We start from the raw sequence: 19461 nt of genomic DNA, 5'->3' as shown, positions 1-19461 counted from the left end.
AACAACCTTGACAAGATACAGACTTTGGATGGGAAATGCCTGTGGGTTCTCCCTCTTAACCTTCCTTGTTACTCAAATGTGGCCTTAAATGGTTTCCAACTGCTATGCACTTACCCTCTGATATGGGACAGGATGCCCAGTAAAGGTCCTTTCTGGCAGTGAGGGCTAAGGATGAGCCCACTCTTTTTTTTTTTTTTTAAAGATTTTATTTATTTATTTGACAGAGAGATCAAGAGAGGGAGCACAAGCAGGGGGAGCAGCGAAGGGAGAAGGAGAAACAGACTCCCTGCTGAGCAGGGAGCCCTATATGGGGCTCAATCCTAGGACTCCGGGATCATAACCTGAGCCAAAGGCAGACACCCAACCGACTGAGCCACCCAGGTGCTGCCAGATGAGCCAACTCTTGATCACTGATACTTTTAAGGAAAGATCTTGACCAAAAGGGGGAAATGTGGAATTAAATAATGGAAACCTCATTTAAAATGAAGTCAGGAGGCCAGAAAAGGGAGCTGTCAGACCCTACTAACTTGTCCTCAATTGCAGACCCCAACAGGAAGAAGCGTACCTTGCATTTTTTAATAGGAAGAAGGCTACTTTACTACCCCAGAAGGAGGAAGGAAGATTTTTCTCCTTGCCCAGCAATAGCACAGCCAATGAAAAACCATCATAATTCAGCTAATGAGAAACTGTCACCACCTGAACTCTGACTTTCCTTCAATGCGCTTTCATTCAAAGCTGTCCCAACTTCCTCCTTTTTCTCTGTAAAGTAACCTTTCTCTCCTTTGATCTCTGGGTTTGCCTATGATTTTGCCATAGCTTGCATGTCCTGAACTGCAATTCTTCTGCCATTCCCAGATAAACCCTATTTGCTGGTAAAATAACTGGCTGTTGTATTTTAAAGACTGACAACACAGGGGCGCCTGGGTGGCTCAGTTGTTGGGCTTCTGCCTTCAGCTCAGGTCATGATCCCGGAGTCCTGGGATCGAAACCCGCATCGGGCTCCCTGCTCGGCGGGAAGCCTGATTCCGCCTCTCCCACTCCCCCTGCTTGTGTTCCCTCTCTGTCTGTGTCTCTCTCTGTCAAATAAAGAAATAAAATCTTAAAAAAAAAATAAAGACTGACGACACAAAGATGAAACTAAAACATGGTGGGTTGTATTTAACCACTGAAAGAAGCTTTCAATAATAATTAAATTTTAGGTGAAAAGGGGTTGGGGTTAATAATAGAAATAATTTAGAGATATCCTTGACATTTTCAGGTATGTCCTTCCAGCTTATAAACACACACACACATACCCCTACCCCCCATATATATATACACACACATGCACATTTGACCAACAAATATTAATAGAAGGAAAGTTATAATATATATAACTCAACAGTGTTTAATAAGAAAAGGCTCTTAAATTCATATTGAGTTATTACAACCTTAAAAAAATTACTGCAGAAGCATTCATTATAAAGGCAAGGAATCCACTCCAGGTTACACTGTAAAAATAAAATCATTTAGCAAACTCAAATCGCTGCTAAAATCTTGAATTTAAAAAAAGCCCATTTTGGGATTCCTACTCATAATTCTGATGGATTCTACTCTTTAGAGAGTCCTGCATGATGCAAACTTAGTTGGATGTGTTTAAGATCTGAAAACCATTAGAACTAATTAAGATGAAGTTGACTTTGTTCTTCAACTTCCTGTAAAAATGCTCAACAGGAAAATTGATGCTCACAGCAAACCACAGCCATCCTGTTTCTTCAGCACAATCTTTTCACAGCTGCACTTGCCTGTAGTTTCTATTTTATGATACAAGTCACAGTGCAACATCTCTGCGCCCCGGCCCACCCCCACCCCCACCGTCCCAGCCTGTCACATTTGGCCATCTTGGAAAGTTTTAATATCTTTGCGTGAAGTTTGCTTCTATTATTCTTACTCTTCCTCTCCTCTGGCCCAGGTTCAGAGGGCTGCAGGCAATGAGGCAATCAGCAAGAAGAGGAAAAACAAGAGTGCTCAACCCAAGAGGAAGCACAAGGTGGAGAAGAGAAACAAGCTTTCCTTTGTAAGCAAAGCAGCAGCCTCACCAGTTAGTTGTCACTAATTCTCAATCCGAGCTGCAACACACGCTTTCTGTCCACAGAACCCCTCATTTCTCAAAATGTACTTGCTCTTTTCTTGATCATCACTTAAGACAATAACTGATGCGAATCCTGCTCCTAGGTTGTCTTCTCAATGGTAAGGCTTCGTGTCTTGCTATGTTTAGAGCGCCCTTGGCTATTTCAAAAATACCTCTTTTAGAGTTCTTTTAGGTAAACAGTTGGTTAATTTGGAGGAGGGGGAGTGGGAAAGGCATTTTTCAGAGAAGACATTTTGAAACATCTGCCACGTCAGGATTGGTAGCACACAAATGCAAAATTTTACTGTAAGAGTAACTGTTGGGAAATCAAGGTTGTGAAGTAAAATGATTTTTTTAATCTGCTGTCATACATGTTTAATTTAAAAGTTAATGCAATTTATAGGGGCGCCTGGGTGGCTCAGTTGAGCATCTGTCGCTTGATTTCGGCTCAGGCCCTGATCTCAGGATCCTGAGATTGAGCCCCACAAGCTCCTCCCCTCGAGTTGCGCTCCGGACTCTGCAGGGAGTCTCCTGGAGATTCCCTCCCTCTGCTCCTCCCCCTGCTCTCTCTCTCTCTCTGAAATGAATAAATAAAATATTTTTTAAAAAACTTAATGCAAATTGATACACATCCAAACCCTTTGAAAAGTGAGACAATGAAGGTAAGTCATTGTTTAGCTGTGGCAAAAGGAAAGGAGCCCATCTCTACCTTATCCACAGAACTAAAAAGTATCACGTTGCCTCCCACTATTTCCCATCTCTTCTTTTTTTTTTAATTTTATTATGTTACGTTAGTCACCATACAATACATCATTAGGTTTTGATGTGGTGATCCACGATCCACTGTTTTCATATAACACCCAGTGCTCCATGCAGCACGTGCCCTCCTTAAGTATTCTATCAAAGGGGATCAAATCTTAAAGCTAGAGGTTTTTTTTTTTTTTTAAGATTTTATGTAGTCATTTGAGACACAGAGATAGAGACAGGCAGAGAGCATGAGCAGGGGGAGAGGCAGAGGCAGAGGGAGAAGCAGGCTCCTCGTTGAGCCAGGAGGCCGATGTGGGGCTCCATCCCAGGACCCTGGGATCGTGACCCGAGCCGAAGGCAGAGGCTCAACCATCTGAGCCCCCCAGGTGCCCCCAAAAGCTAGAGTTTCCTTAAATCCTCAGCACCACATTTCGTTTTACCAGAGGATTAAGATCTACCCCTGTGTCCACGCTCCCAGCATATATGTCAATACACTCAATATATTTAATCCATTTTATCATTGAAAGAGTAGTCTTGTAATATAAGCAAGTGTGTCACCAAATTTACTTCTGAAAAGGCCAAAAGACTTAGGAAGGAAAATGTCTTCCTTGAGGGTATTTGCTTTAAAGATACTGTTGCTTTGACGTTTAAAACAAAGCATTTGTAATCCCAGAGTCTCAGGACTGGAAGAGGGCAACTAGTTGCCTCTCCACTGCATTTATGAAAGAAGCTCTTGAAAATATAGGAAACTTCTTTATATTTAGTTGTTAAGTGGCCTTGGGCAAATTACATAGCCTAAATCCAGTTCCCACAATAAAATGGGGGTAATGGTACCTACTCCGTAGTGTTATTCAAGAGTTAAATCAGGCAAATGCTTAATAAGTATTAGCCATTTTTTAAAATAAAATAAGGAAAAGAGCCTAGCATGTAGCAAGTCCTCAATAAATGTTATTGTCTTTCCCTGCTATTTAGTCAAGAGAAAGAAACCATAAGTTGATTTAAACCCTGGCCCACACGTACACACCCATGCAAACCTCCGTATTACAGATGAATGGTGAAGGGAGATGTGTATAAAGTGCATTTTAAAGCATACTAATTAAGGCATTCTTTATTCTAGTATATTTTTTTCAGTTTAATTTTCAGGAGTGAGGGTTGCAAAATACAGACAGAGGTATTTATGATATTTCAAGGGAAATGCTCTTTTCAACAAGACGTAAATGTATGGCAGTTTGGATAAACAAAAGTGAGTCCAACCTTAAAGCAGAAATGTCCCACAATTTAAACAGTTAGAAACTTACAAAGTAAATGACATGTTCATGAAATGTTAATCAGACTCCAAAAGGGCAGAAAAGCTTGAAAGGTCCAGAAATTAGGGAGCTCACTTCCTCTTACATTTTAGCACAGGTTGGGCAACTTCTAGCCCACAGGCCAGATCTAGAATCTAATGTCATCAATGAGCAGGGTGAAACTGCTGCTAGACCCCAGGGAATCATTTTTATCATGGGGAGTTCTCTGAATATTGCAGTTTATTTGGCATCTGTATAATCCTTAAAAGTTTAAATATTAGAGCAGTTCAGGAGCTATGAACAATTAAGTCGTGTCTGAACTTTTCAAAGAACAGTGAAAACCTGACTGTGATTCTAAATAAATCATTTAAACCTCTTTAGACTATAAGAGAAAGAGTTTTGACTAGATGAAGTTCCAGTTCAGAAGCAACACAACTTTATGAAGTTAATGGGAAATACTTAAGACCCACAATTCCAATCACGAGGAAGGACATGGCTTCCACACCGACTGACCTCCTGCCTTTCCCAGCCTCTCACCTTCCTCTCGCTATGCACTTACTCTCTCTCTTGCCTTTTCACTCATCTGTCTTTCTACCAAGCTGTTCTACTTTCCTTAATCAGAATCTTCCTGAAGCCTTTCCTCCATTTTACCACTTCTCCATTTTCTACCATATACACTACTTATACCACTGAATTATTTAAAAGAACTTATACTTATTGACTAAATTTGTATGTGCCCTCTTAATATTTTAAAGCTGTATTTTATATTTCTCCATGGGGAAAAAGGAATATGTCAAGTCACTTCTTCCTGCCCTGGAGGCAAAAAAAATTTTTTTGATACAAAAAACTTTCCTTAATCCTAATCTGTAGGTCTCAGTACATTGCTTGAAAATTTTAAGTTACAATATTTTATGACAAAATGTTAATCATATTAGCTGTAAATAGTTATCACAAATGCTACAGAATTTGACTAGCAGAAGTAGCTATGCACTGCACTGTTAGGGGGTTGAATAGAAAGATTCTAAAGACAGACTGTCTTCTTCCTAAAATACTCTGTCTAGAAATGGTTTAATTTGGGATTTGAATTTAAGTGACGTATCTGTAGCAACAGAAATGGTACTTTCCTTTGAAGTTTCTAATGACTCCCTTTACTTTAAAAGTATTTACTGCTACTCGCCAAAGCAACAGTTCAAAAGCAGTGCGTGGACAACTGTACCACACATTGAAAGGCTATACTTACAGAAAAAAAAAACATTTTAAATGGGGAAAAAAAAATTCCTGTGGATCCAAACTTGTCCAGTAGTCAGGAAAAATTCTACTGAAAATCTTGCTTACTTTTTGGTACAATACACAAGTTATGAATTGCCCACAATCACCACAGTGTGAAACTAGCATTCTCTACAACAGGAATAGATTACATGGTCTTCTACTGAAAAATCAAACTATCTCAACATACTATGGCCCATTAAAAGCCATTTCAGTCTTCCCTCTAGCTGATAAAGGAAACACATTTAGTTTGAATATAACTTTTCTTACCATTAAAGAACATCGTAGGAAGGCATGACCGGGGACACAGGTAGACAGACAAGCAAGATGTGAGCCCAGAGAGAAAACCGTCCTTGAAAAAGGCATCATCTTCCAACCCAAGTGTGGGGTCGTTTTTGGACAGCCATTTTGGACAAGCTCTGGCCTCTTATTAAATGTGACATACTGAGTCAGAGGCAGACGTCTTTCTGCGGTTATTCACTTCCTGTCTGATTAATTTGTTGTTTGTTCCTTCCTCCTTTGCTGCAGAAAAAGAAACTAGATTGGCTTTACTTAAGAAGCAAGCAAGAGAAAAAAAACCCTAAATTAAAAAAATTAAATGTTTCCCTTTTCCACAAGGTGTAACATATCTGTATGGTACAGTGACAAGAGGCGATCAGGATGTCCATCCAGCTGGCAGGCCAACATTATTCTAGATACCTGCACAGAAATAATTATTCACAGAGCCTGAGATTCCTTCAGGAAAATGCGGCTTGAAAGTATCACTCTCAATATTGACTATACCATTTAGTATTAAGGAAAAGAGTCACCAGGCACTAAAAGCTCTCAGCTACACCAATAATTAGGGTAATGATTCTTCCTCATCTACAGAGCATTCAAGTGTGCAGAGAGAAAGTCACAGATGCAGGTGAAGAGAGTTGGTCAAGTGTATGAAGGCAAATGTTTTGAAACGTGAGCTTGGTGCCCAAGTCAGGATAAATGATCCACAGCTTAAGTCCTGTGAAGATCCAGAGCTTTCTGTGTCAGAATGTTTTGTTTCTGTCCTCCATACTTAACGAGATAACAATAACTCTCCCAGAAGATGCTTGATAAAAGCACAAGAGATAATGAGTGCAGAAGGAGGAAAGGCAGATTTCTCATTATTAAAAGACCCTAAGAAGTGGAGAGGCAATGTTGACTACATGTACAAAACCTTGAGTGATGCACAAATATTCTGAAAATGCTCATCATTTTCTCCTGAGCCATCTGAAAGGTTCAGACTTGTATTTGCAACGCATAGCATCTAGATCAGAAGAAAAACTCTGAGAACAAAAAAGTTATCAGTCAAAAGAATGAAAAACAGAGGCAAGTTTCAAAAACTAACTTCATTGTAAAATTAGAACTCTGGGTCCTGACTGTGCTGGGTTCAGAAGGAAAAGGCGTGAAGAGCCCACAAATTGCCTACTATTCCCCCTTCCCTGTAAAATGACAGGACCGGGTAGACCAGTAGTTCTCAATTCACTGGAACTGCGTGGACTCATTTGTAGTTGGGGTGAGAAGCGGTGGGTTGGATGGGGGGCTCTGTAGGATGCAGGGGTGGAACCAGGAATGTGGCTTTTCCTAGGATGCTTTGGATAGTCTCACCCAAAATACCAACAGTACTCCTACTGAGGAGTACTGGGATAGTTGATGTCTACGGCTCCTCCAGACTCTAAGTTCTTGAGATATAAATCTAGCTGCATGAGTAGAATTTTATGACGCGGGACCATGGCAAAATTCCTGGAAGTAGAGCACTGAAGGATTAGGAATGGAGAGTCCTGCCATCTGACGTGCAGGTGTGGGGCACCCGACAGAGGTGGAGGCCTGCGGCTAGCATCTCCTTCCCCCTCCACTAACCTCAGGAAAACAGAAAACTTGATCAACTACCAAGTGAATGCCTGAGTGAACCTTTGAGAAGTCTAACTCTAGTTAGGTCTAAAAAGGGAACATGGGCAATAGGATGCATTTTCAGAATTATTTTGAAGCTCTCTCAGTAGGGCACTGCATATACATGCACGCACACAAATACACCCTCACCATGCAGTACACATACAGTTCACGTCAGTCCCCTCCATCAGGGATGGCTCAGTTAGGAGGTAGAATCACTTAGTAGGCTGCAGCCCCGAAGACACACAAGGGAGCAGTTGTCTAGAGTTTGGTTCTATTTTCATCTTTAATGAAAAAGTATAAATACAGCCAACTTTGGACACATTTATGAGGTGTCTACTAGCCACCATAGGATATAAGTCAGATAACATTCCTCCCTTGCTTAAAATCCTCCAGTGGTTTCTCATTCCACTTAAAAAGTCCAAACTCGGCCAGGAGCCCGCAAGAACCCATATCTGGCCCCGCCCTAGCCCTCTGACCTCATCTCAAGTAACATCCCTTCTTGTTAATTTACCTTCCAGCTCTTTCTGTTCCTTAAATTCATCCAGCTCATTTGCATCTCGGGGCCTTAGACTCGTAAGACCTCCCCCCAGCACACTCATCTTCTGGTTTTCTCATTCCTCAGCTGTCAGCAAAAATGCCCCTCCTCGTGTCCCATCTCTGGGCCTGTTCTTGTTTACACACAGCACGTGTCACCACTTGACATTCTTTTCATCAATTTAATGGTTCGTGTACTTGCATGTCCCCACTAAAATTCAAGCTCCATGAGGATGGGGACCTTCCTTCCTGCTGTCGTTTCAGCATCTAGAACCGCCTCTGACACTCTCGGTAGGTGCTCAAATTTCGTTTTCATTCATGTTGAATGAGAAAAAGAAAATCATACCTCCTAAAACTTCTTCCATAATATAACATCCCCTTAAGACCTTAAGACTGGGGGCGTCTGGGGGGCTCAGTCGTTGGGCATTTGCCTTCGGCTCAGGTCATGATCCCAGGGTCCTGGGATCAAGCCCCACATCAGGCTCCCTGCTTCTCCCTCTCCCACCCCCTTTGCTTGTGTTCCTTCTCTCACTGTCTCTCTCTGTCAAATAAATAAATAAAATCTTAAAAAAAAAAAAAAAGACCTTAAGACTGTTTCCTCTTGGGGTGCCTGGGTGGCTCAGTTAGTTAAGCTTCTGGCTCTTGGTATCAGCTCGGGTCCTGATCTCAGGGTCATGAGCTCGAGCCCCATGTTGGGCTCTGCGCTCAGCCAGGAGTCTGCTTGAGATGCTCTCTCTCTCTCCCCTTCTGCCCCTCCTCCTGCTTACATGTCCCCCAAAATAAATAAATAAATAAAATCTTTTTTTTTTTTTTAAGATTATTTATTTATTTATTTTACAGGCAGAGACACAGCAAGAGAGGGAACACAAGCAGGGGAGTGGGAGAGGGAGAAGCAGGCTTCCCGCTGAGCAGGGAGCCCGATGCGGGGCTCGATCCCAGGACCCTGGGACTATGAACTGAGCCGAAAGCAGACGCTTAACGACTGAGCCACCCAGGCGCCCCAATAAATAAAATCTTTAAAAAAAATTGTTTCCTCTCAAATAGTGAATAAGGAATGCCAAGGCTAGACTTGAAACCTCTTCCCAGGAAAATTTAAGTTAAAAGGAATTTTTCCAGAGGAAGGATGGCACAGATCAGCAGGGAAGCCCATGAGCCCACAGCGGGCTTGGCAGACCAATCTGAGCTTAATGGTAGAGTAAAACAATAATCAGTAAGCTCTTGGACCAATCAGGTGAGGAATCCTCCATATTAATGTACAGAAATACAAAACCAAGAGCAGACAGATTATAAAACAAGAGCACAGTTCTCACCAGTCTGGGAAAAGTGGTAAAGGATCACAGCCTACAACCTTCCTGTGGTGACCCCCAATCAACGCTGACTGAATCAACATGTATAACATAAGAGAAGATTTGTTCACTTATAATTCTGGTTTTCCAAGTTGTGTTTCCATAACTAACTGTAAGAGCATGGTTTTTGCCCTGGTAGTCGAAAGATGTTTTAGAATAGGGTTTTCTCAATTCTGACACACCTTCCTCAATAGTAAAATGCCGCCCTTAAAGCTTTTTAGGGGGAAAGAGAAACCATACCCGATTAAATACACGCATTTATTGTATGAGGAAATCTACTTTCAAAACGTTAAAATATGGGAATTATATGATTTAAAGGAGCAGAAACAAAGTAATGTCCCTCTTCCCCCCAAAATAATCAGTACAGTTACAGAGAGGTTGGGTCATTTAAAAATAATTTCAGAAAGGGGCTCCCGGGTGGCTCAGTCAGTTGGGCGGCCGACTCTTGATTTCAGCTCAGGTCATGGTCTTGGAGTTATGGGATCGAGCCCTGCATCTGGCTATGCACTGGGTGGGAACTGCTTGGAATTCTCTCTCTCCCTCTGCCCCTCTGCTTGTGCGCTCCCTCTCTTTTTCTCTCCTCTCTCTCTCAAAAAAAAAAAAAAAAAATCTCAGCAACACAGAGAAATTGAAAACAAGTCTGTACTATTCAATGCCAGGTTAGTATAAATTGGTATAATCCTACTTGGGGAAAAATCGGCACTATATTTCCATTTGTTTTGGCAGCTCAGCACTAATTCATCCTACTTATAACTATGTCCTTCAATTTCCGTTTGGAGACCCATCTCTCCGTCACTCTCAGACCTGTGGGTCCAGAGGCTTTTGTTCCCACTGCAAATACAGGAAGAGCATGTGATTCAGGGCCAGCTAATCAGAGCCTTGCATTCATTTGGCCCTAAAGACTTTTTGAGCGATGGCCTGTGAACTCATTAGAACCAAGGGAATTTGTGGCCTGAGGCAAGGACATTTCTGCCAGATGGGCTGGACTGGGATCTGTGAGGATATGGGGGCTGAAATGGCCACACTCATCCTTTGACCACATGGGGTCTGAAACTGAAACCAACAAAGTAGGGAATCGGAAGGGGGAGTGATGGAGAAAAACCAGCTACTGATCTTGTTGGCTGAATCCATCTGTACCCGAAGCTAGCCCTATTCCTGGACGTTTATTTTACATTAACAAACAAATTCTCTATTTTGCTTGAACTGGCATAATCAGGTTTTCTATCATTGGCAATACAAACATCCTTGTGACATAGAAATTGGTACCAGAAGTGAGTGTTGGGGCGCCTGAGTGGCTCAGTCGTTAGGCATCTGCTTTTGGCTCAGGTCATGGTCCCAGGGTCCTGGGATCGAGCCCCGCATCGGGTTCCCTGCTCCGCGGGAAGCCTGCTTCTCCCTCTCCCACTCCCCCTGCTTGTGTTCCCTCTCTCGCTGTGTCTCTGTCAAATAAATAAATAAAATCTTTAAAAAAAAAAGAAGTGAGTGTTGAATGTGACTAACCCTAAAATGCAGAAGTGACTGATTTAAAGTCCAGTGAAGGCTAGTGCAGGCTCTGCTGGGCTAGGACACTGGCATCCTTGTTACATGATGGTCACACTGAGGCTTATGCTGCCACCTACTGAATCCTTGGCCTCCTAAGTCCGTGAGCCTAGGATGGTGCACCATTAAAGGATCTGGAGGAAACAGTCAGAATGTTGGCATGTGTTGGCTAGTTCTTGCAGCCTTCAGTAAGAACTACAGAAAAGAGGTAATTTAGACTGAAACTGGCTGGAAGCACAGAGAGAAAAAAAATTACAGCTTTCTATTAGAAGCCTTTTTCGCCAGTGATCTGCCACCAAGATGGCGGAGAGTCAAATAATCTGGAACCCTGTGGTTTGGAAAAGTCAAAATTTCTATGCTATGCTAACATTAGATAAAGTAGGGCCAAAACGTAAGAACCACATCAGGAAATACGTTTGGAATACAGGAGAAGCCTGATACCCCACTGTCTCTCCAAAGACCCATTCAGTGCATTATAAAATATACTAGAGACTGGCGACTGAGACTCATTCTCTCCTCCAAATGTGAGTTTAATCACAAAATTCCTCTATCGTTCTCCATCTACCGTTGTATGCTGGATGTCAAACTATACAGAAGCCTTGAGTACAGTTCTAGATTTGCTACTAGCTACATTATAAAGAGCTTAAAAAGTGAAATTATAGTACTGTATTTTATTTAACACCCTATTTCAAAAATATCATTACACCATGTACTCACAATAAAAAGGTATTCAGGAGGCATTTTGCATTCTTTTCTTCACACTGAGTCTTCAAAAATAAGTATGCATTTTACTACTGGCAACATCTGAAGTGCCCAAGAGCCTCTACCATACCAGACAATACAACTCTGGATGGCGTGGCCTGCTGAGAAGGAGCCCGGCCTAACTCATCCTCTCCCCTGGCAGGATATACAGATGACACTTCACACATAACCGCAGTCCTGGGGGAGTCGCTGGACTACAGCTTCAGGGCTAGGAAGACTTTGTCCTGCTTGGAGCCATCTCTTAAAACAGGGCATTGGCTAGGTAGTTTTGGGTTTGGGGCCAGTAGAATTAAAGAGCCCAAATTGGCTTCTCCTTCCGAGTTGTAATGCTGACAATCCTAGCACCAGACTTGAATCCTCAGCCAAGGTAAATGGTATATAATACCTTCAACCTAGGGGTTCAGAAAGGATTCACAGACTCAAAAGCTTCGGAGGCCTTCCAGTGTTCAGCGAGTAAAATCTAAAGTCCTTGCAGGGACTAGCAAGGCCCCGTGGGATCTGACAGTCTCCCTCTGATCTACTTCCTGCACCGCTTCTCCTCACGCCTCACCCCTGGCCCCTGGCCCACCCCTTGGTCCTGGCGTGTTTGTGAGGACAGCTTTCTCCTGGTGTTATGGCTCGCTCCCCTCACTCGTTCACATTCCGCGCTCTCTGTGCTTGGTCTACGGGAGGAGCCCGGCAAGGGCAGAGTTTGCCTTGCTCACTGCTGTCCGCCAGCTGCTTCAGAGCAGTGTCTGACATAGCCCCGGGGCTTGAGAAATAGTTGTAAATGGACTTTAAAAGCTTCTAACTCCAAGTTGAGTTTCATCCTTCCTTTAACCTGAGGTTGGGAGTAGGCTGCCACACACCTGGCTCTAGGTGGGGGGGCGGGGGGGTGGTGCCAGGGTGGAGGAGGTACATGCTGGGTTCTTCCTCCAAAAGGACCCAGGAAGGCTCTTCTCCTGACAGCTGTTGACACAGGACAGCCATTTAGAATGACAACGTGGGGACCTGCCAACACATGTAACAACTCTTTCTCAAGCAGGCTTCTTAGCCAGTGTCAGGGATATGACACGGCCCCTTAAGTCAGGAAATGATGAGGTGACTTGCTTGGAAAGAGAAAGGGAGACCCACATTCACAGTGGGAAGAAAGCGACCCCATGACTACCCAGCAAGAACAGTCCCATACTGGGTTCACAAATTCATATTCAACCAATTTGTATTTTCTCCCTGAGGACCGGCTGTCCGGCACACTGGGTTCTGAGCACCTGAAGGAGAGCCCTGTTTCTCCATACAGACCATCTGTATGGAGTTGTATACTCAGCAAACAACAAACAACAACCAATGCTGACATCGGAACATCACTAACTTCATGTCTTCGAGGGACAAATGCTGATTATATGTGGAAAGACCTTTCATGTTTCCTTTGAAACCACTGCCTTGTCTTAGGTAATTTAATTAAAATGCAAAAATTTCCCAGTTGGTCACCAACATCCAATGCAAGTTGCCCCCAGGGGAAAACCCATGTGAAATACAGAGAGAAGTTTCTTTCAACTCAAGGGGAAAACTGGTGGAAACCCCCATTTTCACATCCTGCTGCGTATCCACTTGGGCACACACCTAGGGAGAAAGCACTGGCATAAGGATAGCTGTGTGTTCCTTTTCGTTGCTAATCCTTAGGTACAAAGCCCAGGACGGGGCCTTTACAATTATTTCTGGGGTAGGGACAATAGCGATATTGTTCCTCATTCAGACTTCTCTATATGGTTACCCGGGTGTCTCTCACTGGAGGACAGAAACCATGAGGACAGGAGAGTCCTTCCACAGAAGAGTCTATATACAGCTCTGCACCTTTGGGCCGGACGTCACCCACCTGAACACTGCAGGAAGGGCTCAGTGACCTGAGACTTCCCCTGGGACCCCTGACTGCACGGAAACCAGACCTGGCTGGTGCAGCTGCTGCTTGGAAGAGGCAGGCCCGACCACTCTGCATGTGGACAGGAAACGGGGGCATTTGTGGGTGTCACAACAGTGGGGGCCCTCCTAGGATTCAGACCCAGGGACCAGAGATGCTAGACAGCCTGCAGTGTACCTGACTGGCCCACTCAGTAAAGATCTGTCCCACGTGATGTTCAAAGGTCCTGTTAAGAGATTGATGTAGGGAAAAAAACCGTTGGTAGTTATCTGATCCTAGACCTTGGCTCCATTTTAAATATAAACTCAAAGTAATTATTACACTGTTGTATGAGGCCCTGAATTTTCCAATAATGCAACTGTCCTATAAATGAAATACTATGTTTTGCTCAGATTTCTACTAACAGTTGTTCACCCCTTCCAGAAGATCATGTGCCCAAAGACACCGCCACCCCAGGTATGCAGTACCCTCTTACCGAAGTTGGTGTGAACGTGCACCTGCCCATTCACGGTGCTTATAGGTGGAGATGCAAAGACTCAGCCAATTACTTCATTCTGTTTGCTAATGAGTTGTAGCTAATCACTTACAAATTGAAGTTTGGTTTTTGTTTTTAAAGATTTTATTTATTTGACAGAGAGAGACACAGCGAGAGAGGGAACACAAGCAGGGGGAGTGGGAGAGGGAGAAGCAGGCTTCCCGCGGAGCAGGGAGGCCGATGCGGGGCTCGATCCCAGGACCCTGGGATCATGACCTGAGCCGAAGGCAGACGCTTAACGACTGAGCCACTCAGGCGCCCCTAAATTGAAGCTATTTTATAGTAAATTATGTTCCTTTTATTCCTCTCTCTCTTTTTCTTAGGGGGGAGGGGCAGAGGCCGAGGGCAAGAATTTTAAGCAGGATCCATGCCCAGCAGGGAGCCTTAACTGATGCGGGGCTCGATCCCATGACCCTGAGATCGTGATCTGAGCCAAAACCAAGAGTCACACACTTAACCAACTGAGCCACCCAGGTGCCCTATTTCTTCTTTTAATTACAGACAAAGATTATACAGATTTGGGGGGAAATTACGTGTAAAGTTAGATTACTTCATTGAGGGAGTTTCACTGAAGTTTGTGAAGTGGGCACTGGAAAAGAGTGGGTGCAGGGCCAGACAAGGCTGAGAGCCATCGCTAGATGTCTCTGCTCATCTAGCCCGGGAGAGGGAGAATGGAGCCCTGGGGACCACAGCCACTCACCTACAATCCTGGGAGGGAATCTTGCACTTTCTTTCCAAACAGGTCACAGATTCGCGGTGCTTTCTTTCTCCTGTTCCTTAGCAGACCCTGCTTCTCTCAGCAGCTTGACTGAAACAGAATTTATTCTACTTCAATGACCCCAGATTCCCAGGGGATTCTGCTACTCTCAAGAACTTTCTGCCTCCCATTTGGCTGCTCTGGATTCTCCAAATGCCTGGGAAAACAGACTGTTGGAAAAACACTTCCAGGTTGTCTCTGATGGGATGGCTACCCTACCAGGACATAGGAAAGACAATGGCAGGTGACTCCTCCTGGACCAAGGGCATGTAGGTAGTTCCCTCAACTCCAGATATGGGTGCAGGGCCACAGGATCCCAGGAAAGGGCATGAGTTTTTGGTTTTGTTCTGTTTGCTCACTGCTGACTAAATGACTCCTTCCCCTGCTTCATGGAAGCTGCTTAATTCAGCCTTGGACCATTTTATTCTGCTTCAGAACCATTCTGACAGTATGATGAGTTAGTGGCTTATGTAAAAAAGCAACCCCATGACTACATTTAAATATTGACTCGTACACCTGAAATTAATACAATAATGCACGTCAATTGTTCTTTAATAATAAAAATAAATACTGACTAGTTTGGGAATACCAAGCCACAAAGATTTGAGGTATAAGAACCACATGTGGTTTAGTTTGTAGGATACCCTCAGGAAGATAAATGGACAGAATTAAAAAAAAAAAAAAAAAAAACAAAGCTCAATGGCCTCCCCACCTTTCCCCTGACCACCATTAAAAAAATAAAAAATAAAAAAATAAAATAAAACTAAACAATTAAACAGATCCCAGGCCGGGCGTTACTCTTGGCTTTTGGGAAGCAGTTGTGTCCTAGACAAGGCAAATAAGTAGTTGTCTGGGGACCGTGGCTAAGGTCAAGAATAAGCTGCTAGCATAACCTCCATGCAGGCCGACAGCACCTGCGGTCCCGAGCACCGCCTCCCCCGGTCTCCATGGTTATCTTCCTCCAGGAAAGCTTCTCCAACTTGACCCTCTGCCATCGATGCCTTGCCTACCCTCGACCTGGCCCACTCAGCCTCTCAGCCAATCTGCTTCAGCCAAAAATAGTGAATTGCTTTCTAGAAATAAAAATATTTTCTATGATCTTTTTATCAGCTTAGCCTATCTGTGTGTCTCTGACTACATGGCTAACTAGTGAGCAGGGCCATGCTAGGCCATCATGTCACAGCAGTCATTCCACCACCACAGACAAAACTCTCCGCTCTCCCGGAGTTTTACACTCCTATCTGAATTGATGATACGATTTATCCTCCGTATTGTGCAGTGTGGGTGTTCATTTTGGCTGACTCCAATGTAAATGCACAGAGGTCCTTGTGGGGCGGGGAGGCATTTTGATTTGAGAACCATTTCCATACAAACATGAGGGTATGCTGCCAGGCCAGCCCATATAAGTCTATTTAATTCATAAGGTGACTAAACTGTATCTTCAGGTCCAAGTCTTCAAAGGAAAGGACTCAGAGATGGGGGGGTGGTGGCGCGAGGGGCTCATTACTCCGGGGTGCTCCGGCCTCTGCTTCTATTCCCTTCCCCTTGGCGGCCCTGCGATTTCCCTTGACCCCACACAGGACCCTGAGCGGCTCCTATCCCAAGGTCATAATTCCCTTCCCCAGGATAAGATGATCTCACCAACACGGAAGGAGGAAATCAGGTTGTTTTGAAAGAAAGAGTAGTTGTTAACCCAAATGATGTTGAATTAGTGGACTTTGTATTGAGATAAAAGAATACACTGGGCTGGAGGGAGAGACTATAGCAGAGTCCCATTGTCTGGGGATAACTTCCTTAAGTTTCTCCTATGGTTTATAGTTTCCTTCCTTCACTTCAGTATATCTTTTTCCTTATTAAAGTCATACGTGGAAATGTTTAGAAAATATAAATAGTTTTTTAAATGACCCATTAGTACTCAGAGAAAACCAGTTAGCATTTTGGAATTTCCTTCCAGTCTTTTCTTCTTCTCTGTGTAGGTATCTAAAATGGGATCATATGGTATATATGCAGTTTTATTTCTTTTTTTTTTTACATTTCCTCATATTGTTAAATATTCTCCTAATGCAATTTTAAGAGTTGAATATTTCATTTTATGTGTGGTCTATTACCCACGTAACTATTTTTCATTGTTAAACATTTAAACTGCATCCAATTTCAGTATTACAAATCCTACCACGTTAATAGACTTGTATCTAAAGATCTGTGGTCATTTCAGATTATTTCCTCCGGATACATATACTAGAGTACAATTACTAGGATGGAAGATATGAAGTTTATTCTTCCAGTGATCTTGATACATATTGTTAAAGTATTTCCTCAAAGTGGTAGCATTTCTTCTCTCATTAGTACCTACTTCATTTCTTTTCAACATTTGCTATTATTATCACTTTTCAAAATCTTTGCCAATTTGATAGATGAAAATTGTATGTATGGACAGTTTTGATTTTCATTTCTTTTATTATTAGTGAGCCTGGCTCAGAGTGCTTCATATATTTACTGTCTTCTCCATTATTACTATACCCTTCTTCACTGATTGGCTATTATCTGGATTTTTTTGATCACAAGATTTTAGTCTTCTCCTTATTTCTTCCACTTCTGAACCTAAAGATTACTCAACTCTCCATGACTTTTCATAGACAAAATAAAAATCTGTAATCCTTGGGGGACAGGATGGATAAGCAGTGATTATTTCTGTGCACTGATAAAGCAAATTTCATAAATCAAGGACGGCCTCTGTTCCCGACGGATACACACTTACAAAAGAATTCTTTGAGAAGGCAACAGGGGCTAAGTTTTCACGGCCTGCGAGAATTTTCACCACTTCAAGAAATGTCTCCATCCCACGTCAGAAGGAGTGTGCATGACGTCTGGGCCCATCTTACTGGAGTTCTTCCTGCCTCAAAGGCAGAAGTAGGAATGCCCTGATGGTTATTATACACGTGCACCCATGTGTGAACCTCTAAAGTCTGAGTACAGAAAACAATCCTCAGGACCCTGAGTCGCCTCATCCCATCTTTCACAAGACTAAAGTTCCTAAGAACTAAGGAGTAATGTAGGCTGACCCAATGAGTCTCTAAGCTTCCTTTATCTTCACTGTCTTCACTAACCATTAAGCAAATATTTTGGAAGAAGTAAAATCTAATATAGAATTTTTTTTCAATGATTAAAAACTTGGTGACAAAAACAACTTCTGAGCAGAGGTCGTTCAAAGTAACTACCGTTCTCGATTTGATGATTCACCTGAGGACCCGGGCTCACCTGACCTCCTCTGGCCTCCTTCCCATTGGGTCTTCCCAAGTCAAAGGCTCTTCCTCACTTCCTACAGTTCCCTCTGCTGGACTTGGAAGATGGTTGATGCATCTAAGTGAGAAAGGCAGCCACTCCGGGGTAACATGCCTGGACCATACTAACCACTCAACAATGTCAGCTATCATTACTATTACTAAATGAGCTAAACTTGTCCTCTGTTAGTGCTACTTGGTAAAGGAGGAAACAGAGCAGGTAGAGTGGCTTTTTGTTTACAGAGGGATAATTCAATGCAATGTGAGAATGAAGAATTTACCCTGTTTGACAATTGAGAAAAATTGAGAACTAGTAATTTCAGAGTCTCTGTTTTATATCATTGTACAACTCGTTTTCGAATCTACTTAGGACAAATTTCAAAAACCTGGCTTTGGTCCACTCAATTTGTGCTGGTCCCATTCTCATTCATGAGTACCTCTGCATTTCTGTGCAATTCCAAATATCACCAGATTCTATGAACACAAATTCAGAAAAAACGCCCCAGAAACTTCCTAAAAATAGTTTCTCCTAAAGGTTAAGGAGAAGTAGAAATAAGTAAATAGATTTTATGCTCACTGCTTTGTTTTCATTCACCCGGAGAGGGTTGTTGTCAATCCGTTGGCTCACTGCCAATGGATATCCCAGGAGGAGGGTGGGAAGCCACTTATCTCAAAATCCTTCACTGCAGAGAGCAGGACTTTTCTTCAGGGCACTAAGAAGATGCCCAAGAGCCCTTTGGGGTGGTCTCACTCAACCGGGGAATGGAAGGCAGAGCTTATTTTCACGGCTGCTTTATTCTAGTGGTTAAGGAGCAAACAGAACAGTAATGGTCTGTGAATGTTTTCAGAGGTGGCACATAATGAACCAAGAGAAAACAGGCCTTGAAGCAAGATCTGATTTCTCTGAGCAAGTGAGAAAATAAAACCACGATTCCTATCATTATGCCCAAGTTCAGTCACTGCAAGATGATGGCACTCTAATGTGAAAGGTAGTCGTGCCAAGAGCCAAGGTTTCAGCAAAACTGAATACCACACAGAAAACACTCTGAGTATCCAACTCTTGCCGGCAGGGAATTCACGGAAAACCAGTATGAAGATGACCGATGTGAAAGTTCATTAAAATACAAAGGCTTCTGTACACGGAACTTTCTATCCATCCAAGACTACCTGGTGCAAAATGCTCTGTGGAGGCACATCTCTAATATTCTCCACTAGCGGTGTCTACTGAATTCTCTTCAACCTCTGACTGTACAAATGTGGAGATAAGGTTTTCTTCTTTTGCTTTCTCCCCTCTCATATCTTGAAAATATAGATGAGAGTCTCTAAAAAGGCTGAGAGATACAAAAAAGATAAAGTATCTCAAAATCTTTAAAGGCATAAGCTACACGTAAAAGTTTAATCAATGGAGAACAAGAGCGATACGTGCTACTCTGGATTCACTGAAGATTACCATCTGTGACACATGTAGCATCAGTTTTAAAAATTCAGCTTTTCAG

General features: G+C 42.9%; 1 protein-coding gene across 6 annotated transcripts in view; it reads right to left on the bottom strand.

The window, feature by feature from the left end:
- The window catches only part of WIPF1 (WAS/WASL interacting protein family member 1), a 76136-nt gene that overhangs the window by 36318 nt on the left and 20357 nt on the right, over positions 1-19461 (bottom strand). For 2 of the 6 annotated variants that reach the window (XM_028123690.2, XM_088021631.1), the window contains one exon: positions 14628-14735. The exons of 3 other annotated variants lie outside the window; for them this stretch is intronic. The gene's annotated coding sequence lies outside the window, so the exon portion shown is untranslated. Of the gene's footprint in view, positions 1-5679; positions 5898-14627; positions 14736-19461 lie in introns of those variants that run through there. One more of the 6 variants, XM_028123674.2, reaches the window with a different exon arrangement.

The sequence above is a fragment of the Eumetopias jubatus genome, unplaced genomic scaffold, assembly GCF_037043125.1.
Source record: "Eumetopias jubatus isolate StellerSeaLion01/CBP00866 unplaced genomic scaffold, mEumJub1_p1.0 scaffold_3, whole genome shotgun sequence".
Lineage (NCBI taxonomy): Eukaryota > Metazoa > Chordata > Mammalia > Carnivora > Otariidae > Eumetopias > Eumetopias jubatus.
This window is presented reverse-complemented; position numbering and strand designations above follow the sequence as displayed.